Source organism: Schistocerca gregaria, unplaced genomic scaffold, assembly GCF_023897955.1.
Source record: "Schistocerca gregaria isolate iqSchGreg1 unplaced genomic scaffold, iqSchGreg1.2 ptg000386l, whole genome shotgun sequence".
Lineage (NCBI taxonomy): Eukaryota > Metazoa > Arthropoda > Insecta > Orthoptera > Acrididae > Schistocerca > Schistocerca gregaria.
Window position 1 is genome coordinate 1,435,478 of NW_026061828.1, and position 9,783 is coordinate 1,445,260.

At 41.7% G+C, this 9,783-nt stretch overlaps 1 non-coding gene across 1 annotated transcript; it reads right to left on the minus strand.

The window, feature by feature from the left end:
* Positions 1 to 9,196: 9,196 nt before the first annotated feature.
* On the minus strand, positions 9,197 to 9,271 carry Trnat-ugu (transfer RNA threonine (anticodon UGU)). The gene has a single exon. It is a non-coding gene; the product is annotated as a tRNA-Thr (tRNA).
* Positions 9,272 to 9,783: the final 512 nt, after the last annotated feature.

Genomic DNA, 9,783 nt, shown 5'->3' on the forward strand with positions numbered 1-9,783 from the left:
ATCTCCCATTTCATCTTCATCTACATTTTCTTCCATTTCCATTATATTGTCCTGAAGTACACTGCCCTTGTATAGATCCTCTATATACACCTTCCACCTTTCTGCATTCCCTTCTTTGCTGATAACAGGGTTTCCATCTGAGCTCTTGATATGCATACAAGTGAATCTCGTTTCTCTAAAGGTCTCTTTAATTTTCCTGTAGGCAGTATCTATCTTACCCCTAGTGATATGCGCCTCTACATCCTTACGTTTGTCCTCTAGATATCCCTGCTTAGCCATTTTGCACTTCCTGTCGATCTCATTTTGAGACATTAGTATTTCTTTTTGCCGGCTTAATTTACTGCATTTTTGTATTTTCTCCTTTCATAAATTAAATTCAATATATCTTCTGTTACCCTCTTTCTCTGCGCATGTCAAGTTCCGTAGGCCCAAATTGAGGAGCAAATCTTCAAGGTCATGGAACGTGTCAGTATCTACATCTACATCCGTACTCCGCAAGCCGCCTAACGGTGTGTGGCGGAGGGTATCCTGAGTACCTCTATCCGTTCTCCCTTCTATTCCAGTCTCGTATTGTACGTGGAAAGAAGGATTCTCGGTATGCTTCTGTGTGGGCTCTAATCTCTCTGATTTTATCCTCGTGGTCTCTTCGCGAAATATAAGTAGGAGGGAGCAATACACTGTTTGACTCTTCGGTGAAGGTATGTTCTCGAAACTTCAACAAAAGCCCATGCAAAGCTACGGAGCGTCTCTCCTGCAGAGTCTTCCACTGTAGGTTATCTATCATCTCCGTAACGCTTTCGCGATTACTAAATGATCCTGCAACGAAGCGCGCTGCTCTCCGTTGGATCTTCTCTATCTCTTCTATCAAACCTATCTGGTGTGGATCCCACACTGCTGAGCAGTATTCAAGCAGTGGGCGAACAAGCGTACTGTAACCTACTTCCTTTGTTGTCGGATTGCAGTTCCTTAGGATTCTTCCAATGAATCTCAGTCTGGCATCTGCTCTACCGACGATCAACTTTATATGAACATTCCATTTTAAATCACTCCTAATGCGTACTCCCAGATAATTTATGGAATTAACTGCTTCCAGTTGCTGACCTGCTATTTTGTAGCTAAATGATAAGGGACCTATCTTTTTATACATTCGCATCACATTACACTTGTCTACATTGAGATTCAATTGCCATTCCGTGCACCATGCGTCAGTTCGCTGCAGATCCTCCTGCATATCAGTACAATTTTCCATTGTTGCAACCTCTCGATACACCACAGCATCATCTGCAAAAAGCCTCAGAGACTTTCCGATGTCATCAACCAGGTCATTTATGAATATTGTGAATAGCAACGGTCCTATGACACTCCCCTGCGGCACACCTGAAATCACTCTTACTTCGGAAGACTTCTCTCCATTGAGAATGACATGCTGCGTTCTGTTATCTAGGAACTCCTCGATCCAAGCACACAACTGATCTGATAGTCCGTATGCTCTTACTTTGTTCATTAAAGGACTGTGGGGAACTGTGTCAAACGCCTTGCGGAAGTCAAGAAACACGGCATCTATTTGTGAACCCGTGTCTAAGGCCCTCTGAGTCTCGTGGACGAATAGCGCGAGCTGGGTTTCACACGGCCGTCTTTTTCGAAACCCATGCTGATTCCTACAGAGTAGATTTCTAGTCTCCAGAAACGGCATTATACTCGAACATAATACGTGTTCCAAAATTCAACAACTGATCGACGTTAGAGATATAGGTCTATAGTTCTGCACATCCGTTCGACGTCCCTTCTTGAAAACGGGGATGACCTGTGCCCTTTTCCAATCCTTTGGAACGCTTCGCTCTTCTAGAGACCTACGGTACACCGCTGCAAGAAGGGGGCAAGTTCCTTCGCGTATTCTGTGTAAAATCAAACTGGTATCCCATCAGGACCAGAGGCCTTTCCTCTTTTGAGCGATTTTAATTGTTTCTCTATCCCTCTGTCGTCTATTTCGATATCTACCATTTTGTCAACTGTGCGACTTCAAGAGAAGGAAGCACAGTGCAGTCTTCCTCTGTGAAACAGCTTTGGAAGAAGACATTTAGTATTTCGGCCTTTAGTCTGTCATCCTCTGTTTCAGTACCATTTTGGTCACAGAGTGTCTGGACATTTTGCTTTGATCCACCTACCGCTTTGACATAGGACCAAAATTTCTTAGGATTTTCTGCCAAGTCAGTACATAGAACTTTACTCTCGAATTCATTGAAAGCCTCTCGCATAGCCCTCCTTACACTACATTTCGCTTCACGTAATTTTTGTTTGTCTGCAAGGCTTTGGCTATGTTTATGTTTGCTGTGAAGTTCCCTTTGCTTCCGCAGCAGTTTTCTAACTCGGTTGTTGTACCACGGTGGCTCTTTTCCATTTCTTACGATCTTCCTTGGCACATACTCATCTAACGCATATTGTTCGATGGTTTTGAACTTTGTCCACTGACCCTCAACACTATCTGTACTTGAGACAAAACTTTTGTGTTGAGCCGTCAGGTACTCTGTAATCTGCTTTTTGTCACTTTTGCTAAACAGAAAAATCTTATTACCTTTTTAATATTTCTATTTACGGCTGAAATCGTCGATGCAGTAACCGCTTTATGATCGCTGATTCCCTGTTCTGCATTAACTGATTCAAATAGTTCGGGTCTGTTTGTCACCAGAAGGTCTAATATATTATCGCCACGAGTCGGTTCTCTGTTTAACTGCTCAAGGTAGTTTTCAGATAAAGCACTTAAAAATATTTCAATGGATTCTTTGTCCCTGCCACCCGTTATGAACGTTTGAGTATCCCAGTCTATATCCAGCAAAATTAAAATCTCCTCCCAGAACTATAACATTTCCCTAAGGGGCTCCATCACTAGCCTAACGTTGGAGCTCCCAATAACTAATAAACCCCTCCCCCCGTGTGCCTGCTCGGACCTTGCTGAAGGAGCAGCCACATGTCCATTCACAGGCAGAGCGGGCGATGCCACACGGCCAGCCTCCACATTGACCCTCCGCCTCGTGCGCCGCGAACGCCACTGAACCCGCCACTCCCCTTGGGGAGAGGGTGGCCCAACCGCGCCCGGTACCCGCGAAGATCTCTCGACAGCAGGGACAGTGGGTGAAGCATCTAATACCTGGGGTGCACCATGCGACGCACCAGACTCCCCACTGCCGCTACACTCCGAGGCAGCAGCCTGAAGACGGCTGACCGCGGCCATCAACACGCTCAGCTGTTCGCGAAGAGTGGCCAGCGTCCGTACACAGCAGTCACACATCCTATCCATCCTAAGGAATCAATTTACCGAAGAGACTTAATCAACTTTTAAGTAGACTGCTAATTCACTAAAGGCGATTGATTACTGACTAAACTGTGATTGCTAACCACTTCTTGTGGAAAACAATGAAAATAGCACTACCTGTCTCTGGACTGTATTCAAAACAAACACTAGCACTACTGGCACTATGGCTGACTACAAGGACTCTCTCTGACTGTATTCAAAACAAACACGAAATCTATGTAACACTATTACTAGCACTCGACAATTAAAGCTTCCTAAAAGCAAAAACACACGGAAGAAGAAGTGACAAGTAAGAAAAATAGAGTTAATACTTAAATTAAGGTAGCTCGCTGCACAGCAGACGTGAAGCAGCCGGCGGTTAGGGCGACACATGAACTTACAACAAAAAAGTAATAACAGATAGAAATACATGTTCATGAACCTGAGAGAAAATCAGTCCATAAGTTTAAGCAAACGCTATCAGCAGTACAATGAGAATCAGCTTAATTTTTCAATTAACTCCTCGACAGAATAAAAGGAGTGACCCATGAGGAAACACTCCAGTTTCGATTTGAAAGCGCGTGGATTACTGCTAAGAGTTTTGAATTCGAGTGGCAGCTTATTGAAAATTGATGCAGCAGTATACTGCACACATTTTTGCACATGAGTTAAGGAAGTCCGATCCAAATGGAGGTTTGATTTCTGCCGAGTATTAACCGAGTGAAAGCTGCTTATTGTTGGAAATAAACTAATATTGGTAACAAGAAACGACAATAAGGAATATACATATTGAGAGGCCAATGTCAAAATACCCAGACTCCCTGAACAGAAGTCGACAAGAGGTTCGTGAACTCACACCACTTTTTGCCCGAACCTCCAGTTTCTGAGCCAAAAATATCCTTCTAGAATGGGAAGAGTTACCCAAAAACATAATACCATACGACATAAGTGAATGGAAATAAGCAAAGTAGACTAATTTACTTGTCGAAGTATCACTCACTTTCGGCACCGTTCCAATAGTGAAAATGGCAGTATTAAGTCTTTGAACAAGATCCTGAACGTGGGCTTTCCACGACATCTTACTATTTATTTGAACACCTAGGAATGTGAACCGTTCAGTTTCACTAATCATATGCCCATGCTGTGAAATTAAAACGTCAGGTTTTGTTGAATTGTGTGTTAGAAAATGTAAAAACTGAAGCTTACTGTGATTTAACGTTAGTTTATTTTCTACAAGCCATGGACTGAGGTCATGTACTGCACTACTTGAAACGGAGTCAATGTTGCACCCAACATCCTTTACTACCAAGCTAGTGTCATCAGCAAACAGAAATATTTTAGAGTTACCCGTAATACTTGAGGGCATATCATTTATATAAATAAGGAACTGGAGCGGCCCCAACACTGATCCCTGAGGAACCCCCTCCCCCTTGACAGTACACCACTCAGATCCCTCATCACACTGTATTACTTTCCCCCATTCCCGTAGATCGTTCCCTAATGATCTTCCTGAAACACTCTAGAACTTCTGATTCTGTCAGTTCTTTCAGGTCCCATCTCCTTAAATTCCCACCTTTTTCCAGTTTCTTCAGTTTAATCTACAGTTCATAATCAATATATTGTGATCAGAGTCCACATTTGCCCCTGGAAATGTCTTACAATTTAAAATCTGGTTCCTAAATCTCTGTCTTACCATTATATAATATATATGAAATATTGCAGTATCTCCAGGTCTCTTCCACGTATACAATCTTCTTTCATGATTTTTGAACCAAGTGTTAGCTATGATTAAGTTATGCTCTGGGCAAAAACCTACCAGGCGGCTTCCTCTTTCATTTTTTACCCCCATTCCATATTCACCTACTACGTTTCCTTTTCTTCCATTTCCTACTGTCGAATTCCAGTCACCCATTAATATTAAATTTTCATCTCCCATCACTATCCGAATGATTTCTTTTATCTCATCACACATTTCATCAATTTCTTCATCATCTGCGGACTACTTTTACGACTTTGGTAGGCGTGGGATTCGTGGCTATCTTGGCCACAACAATGCGTTCACTATGCTGTTTGTAGTAGCTTACCCGCATTCCTATTTTTATTAATTATTAGACCTACTTATGCATTAGCTTCATATTAGCCTTCCTAATACTAAAATCTATATCCGATGTTAACAATGACGCCGGTGGATGGACTATCAGGAAATTACTGACCGTCGAGAAAGTCACAAATATAACCGACAAGCTAATGGGCCCTTCACAGGAAAAGGTTTTTTGCCAGAAAACGGGGAAAATTGAAACCCAGCAAATGAGTAAAAAAATGTATATTCACTGACAAAAAAAATAGTGTACGCACACAACTTACACAACAATAGTCTGGGATTACTCTATTACGTAATACAGTTTTTGTGATTGTATCTTGCAGCTTTAGTTATTTTTAATTAAAAGAGGCTTTAAAAGGACAGAAAGAACGCGTTGGACTACGCTACAGATCGTTCTGTTAGCACAGTCTTTACTTTGTAATCACTTTCGTTGACTTCGGCAACTCTCAACAGAAATCTCCAACCTAACCGAGACAATGTGCTGCGATACAGCCGAGATCATGACAAGAGAATGGGCTACATCACACTCGAAGTAAATGTATATAGGTAAGGATCCCCATGACCTGTATACGTCTGTTATAAAAAATCTCCAAGCCACTCTCCTCAAATAGACCGCAATCTTCTCTTGACCTTCAACTGTTACTATTTCAGAATTAAAAACCAGATTCAAAGAAAATTTGGCTACAAGGCACAAAACTAGAAAAATAAAAATAATAAAAGTGAGAACGTGAAACATGTTAGCAATAACCATAAACAGGAGATTTACAGAAAATATAATTGAGAAAGGAAATCATTAATATTATCGACCGTTTAGGAACTCTAGGCTACGAAATGGATAAAACCACATATCGAATAAGTGGTGGAAGAGTTAGTGTGTTTTAAGATTAAATCCAAACAAGAATTAGAGAAAAATATATCGAAGCAAGGCCTCTATTACGAAAAATTGCTAAATCTCGAGACAAATTGTGTCCTTCTGTATTAGATGAAATGTTTTGGCCCCTAGTACGGATGAAACAGTATCTGCAGTATCAACAGGAACTTCGGACATGTGTTTCATATTTCATCCAAGCCTGCAGTCTATAAATATTTAAACAAAATACTAAAACAAAATACCACTACACGGGAATTACTTACGAAGTAGTTCTTGGTAAAGAAACACAGGACACAATTACGTATGTAGGCTTAATACGAACTACAACTGTGTTTATAAATCGCTATAGTTGCCTTGGACTAACGACGAGCAAATATCAATATAACCTGTACGCTTTTCAAAGCTGTTATCCATGAAAAAGCCAAACTACGTATCGTGAACAAAATACAATTTAACACCGAAACAATGACATTAGCTGACAATGGGCACAGACTTTAGTCAATGGGCACTGTTGAAAATTTGTGCCAGACCAGGATTAGCACCCGAGTCCCCTGGTTACGAGGGAGAGGCAATGATCACTGTGTCCGAATTACACAGTGGTCAACAGAATAGCACGAACTGCCCGAGCATGCCGTTCTTTAGATCCAAATTCTCAATTTCTCCATAGACTGCTAATGCACTGCTCCTTGAACATAATCCTCCTCCCTTTAATTATACAGTACATGGCCAAAAAAACAGACACCAAATATATGCAAACTTGGCCTTACGAACATTGCAGACGTCGTCTATGTAACACACGTCAAACTTCAAAGAATTTACCAATTCGTTGCATTGTTTACTATAGACCACAAATCAAGTAACGTAAAAATAGCACTGCGTCTATTGAGATCATGATTCAGAGTTAAAAAAAACTAATAAGTCGCCTACATATTACAGTTGCTGCCGAAAGAGGAGAACCATTATTTTCCCACAAAAGGAAATATAGTTAAAATTACGCTTCTATTTCGGTTAGTTTATGCGGTTACTAAAATTTGCAGTGAAAGTTACATAGTGGACTCTACCCTCCCCCCACCAGAAACGTAGTTATCGTGGCTGTTGTGAGACTTTTGTACACAGTTAGAGAAAGTGTGTTAAATGTGGCGCGGACGGAAACGCTAGGCTACGCTACAGGGCAATCTGCTCGCACAACGTTTAGTCGGCATTCATAATCGTTGGCGTAAACAACTCTCAATCAAATTACCACCTTCCAACCTAACTTAGATCTCGGGCTACACTACCAATCGGCCTGTCATCACAACCAAAAATTCATTGAGGGGGGTGGGGGGATTTCCTGTAGCTCTCTCTAATGTATCTCTAGGCAAAACTGCCAGTTTTGTCAGACTCAACAGCAAGATTTAGCAATGGTAAACACTTTTGAGACGGCTCGTAATTTTAGAATAGTCCTCTTCGTCTTACTTGGCATAAATTGTTCGCTGGCGTCCCAGCAGCTAGCTCCCTCAGTGTCTGCTTCTGCCATCGCACCACGCTAGTCTGCTGTTGTCCTAGCAGACCGAACACACCGCACATCCGATACCTTCGGAACCACTCACTGGCCAGTTAGCAACTGAGCGGAACACTGTTTACATCGTGAAAGGAAAACTATGCAAAGATGTACACTTAAATGGCACGACTGAGTAGCACACACACAGTAATATCTGAGGAATGTCCTTCGACACGCGCAGAACGAAAGTCTTCTCGCGAACGTACAGCGTCTCTGAAAAAAAATCTCGTGACTATATTCCGGCGTTACGGCCAGGTTCTCATACAAATGAGCAAAAAAGGGTACATTTGAAATTCTTTTTGAGACAATGAAAATACATTCGAAAGATCTGTTTGGGAATTACGAGTGATAATACTATGAGCTTAATTTTAGATTTTCAATAAAAAATGGCGCCCGTAATTATGATTTGATCAAGGGCCTGCGAGACTGGAGTACGCAGAGCGCGTGCAGTGTGGCACCTCATATGTTACCTGAATTCAAAAATGGGTAACATCAGTTGATACTACATTATTCCTCTGAAATTGAAAATGGATAACATCAGTCGATAAAACATAAAATTTATGGGAGCGTATACCTAACCGCAATGAAACAACCTTAAATTTAACGATACAGTGCTAATTCGAACTTTGAGTTCGATTTTTGAGGGTTTGTTTCACTCCTTATGCCTACACAAAAATTAGTTAATATTAACAAATGTCATATTATAGCTATAAGTTCCTAAGAAAAGTGTTTACTTTTAGGGGTCAGAGGTAGATGTTAAGAGAACGAACCACTTTTAATTTATGCTGCATGCCGTTCTGAGAAAATAGTTACCCGAAAAAAATGTGTTCAAAGTTTAGGGAAAACATTTAGTTATATTATTACTTCGATTTGCATGAACTGAGTGTTACATATATATTTTTAATGTCGCTGAAAACGAATCTGAAGTCAGATTTTCAATATTCAAAACAGCTAATCCAATACGGAGGGCAACCGATTATGTTTTGACCAATTTTTACCAAAAATGTATTTTCGTTATTTACGTTTAGTCTGCAAGTCAAGGAGTATTTATCAACCCTTCCTCTACCTCTGATTGTTCCTAGACAGCAACTTCCTGTTCTTCTTCGCAGGAAAAGCCGATCTGTCAAAGCTGGATATGCAGCACTCGGCAGCCTGCACTTGATATTCGTCCGTATTTTCGGTGAGTATGTTTGCATGCATTCTGCAGTATGAATCATTTTGAGCACGTGCGACACGGGACGAGTTATCATCTACATCTATATGGATACCCTGCAAAACACATTTAAGTGCCTGGCAAAGGGTTCATCGAATCACCTTCACAACTGATAATTAATTGAAACCCTCAGCTGCCGACAGGTGTTGTTGATATACTTCGATGGGGACAGCTGAAAAGTGTGCCCCTACTGGGACTCGAACCCAGAATCTCCTGCTTACAAGGCAGACGCTCAATCCATCTGAGCCATCGAGGGCACACATGAACAGCACGACTGCAGGAATTTATCCCTCGCACGCTTCCCGTGAGACTCACATCCCCAACCGTCCACAATCCGCATACGTAATGTACTTAATAGGTATTTGTCCATCCACTCATTACTGGCTCACACTAAGGTGACGATTCCCGTAAGAGTTCCGGCAACCTGTGCGCATTCGCACAGACGAAGGTCAATGGCTGGGTAACGTTTAACCATAGATATGAAGATAGTAACTGCTCTCGAAAGAACAGGCGCCACTGACGACCTTGCAACTCTTCTAGAATACATGATAGACCGGCCGATGTGGCCGAGCGGTTGTAGGCGCTTCAGTCGGGAGCCACGCGACCGCTACGGTCGCAGGTTCAAATCCTGCCTCGAGCATGGGTGTGTGTGATGTCCTTAATTTAGTTAGGTTTAAGTCGTTCTAAGTTCTAGGAAACTGATGACCTCAGATGTTAAGTCCCAAAGTGCTCAGAGCCATTTGAACCATCAGTCCCTATGTTTACACAC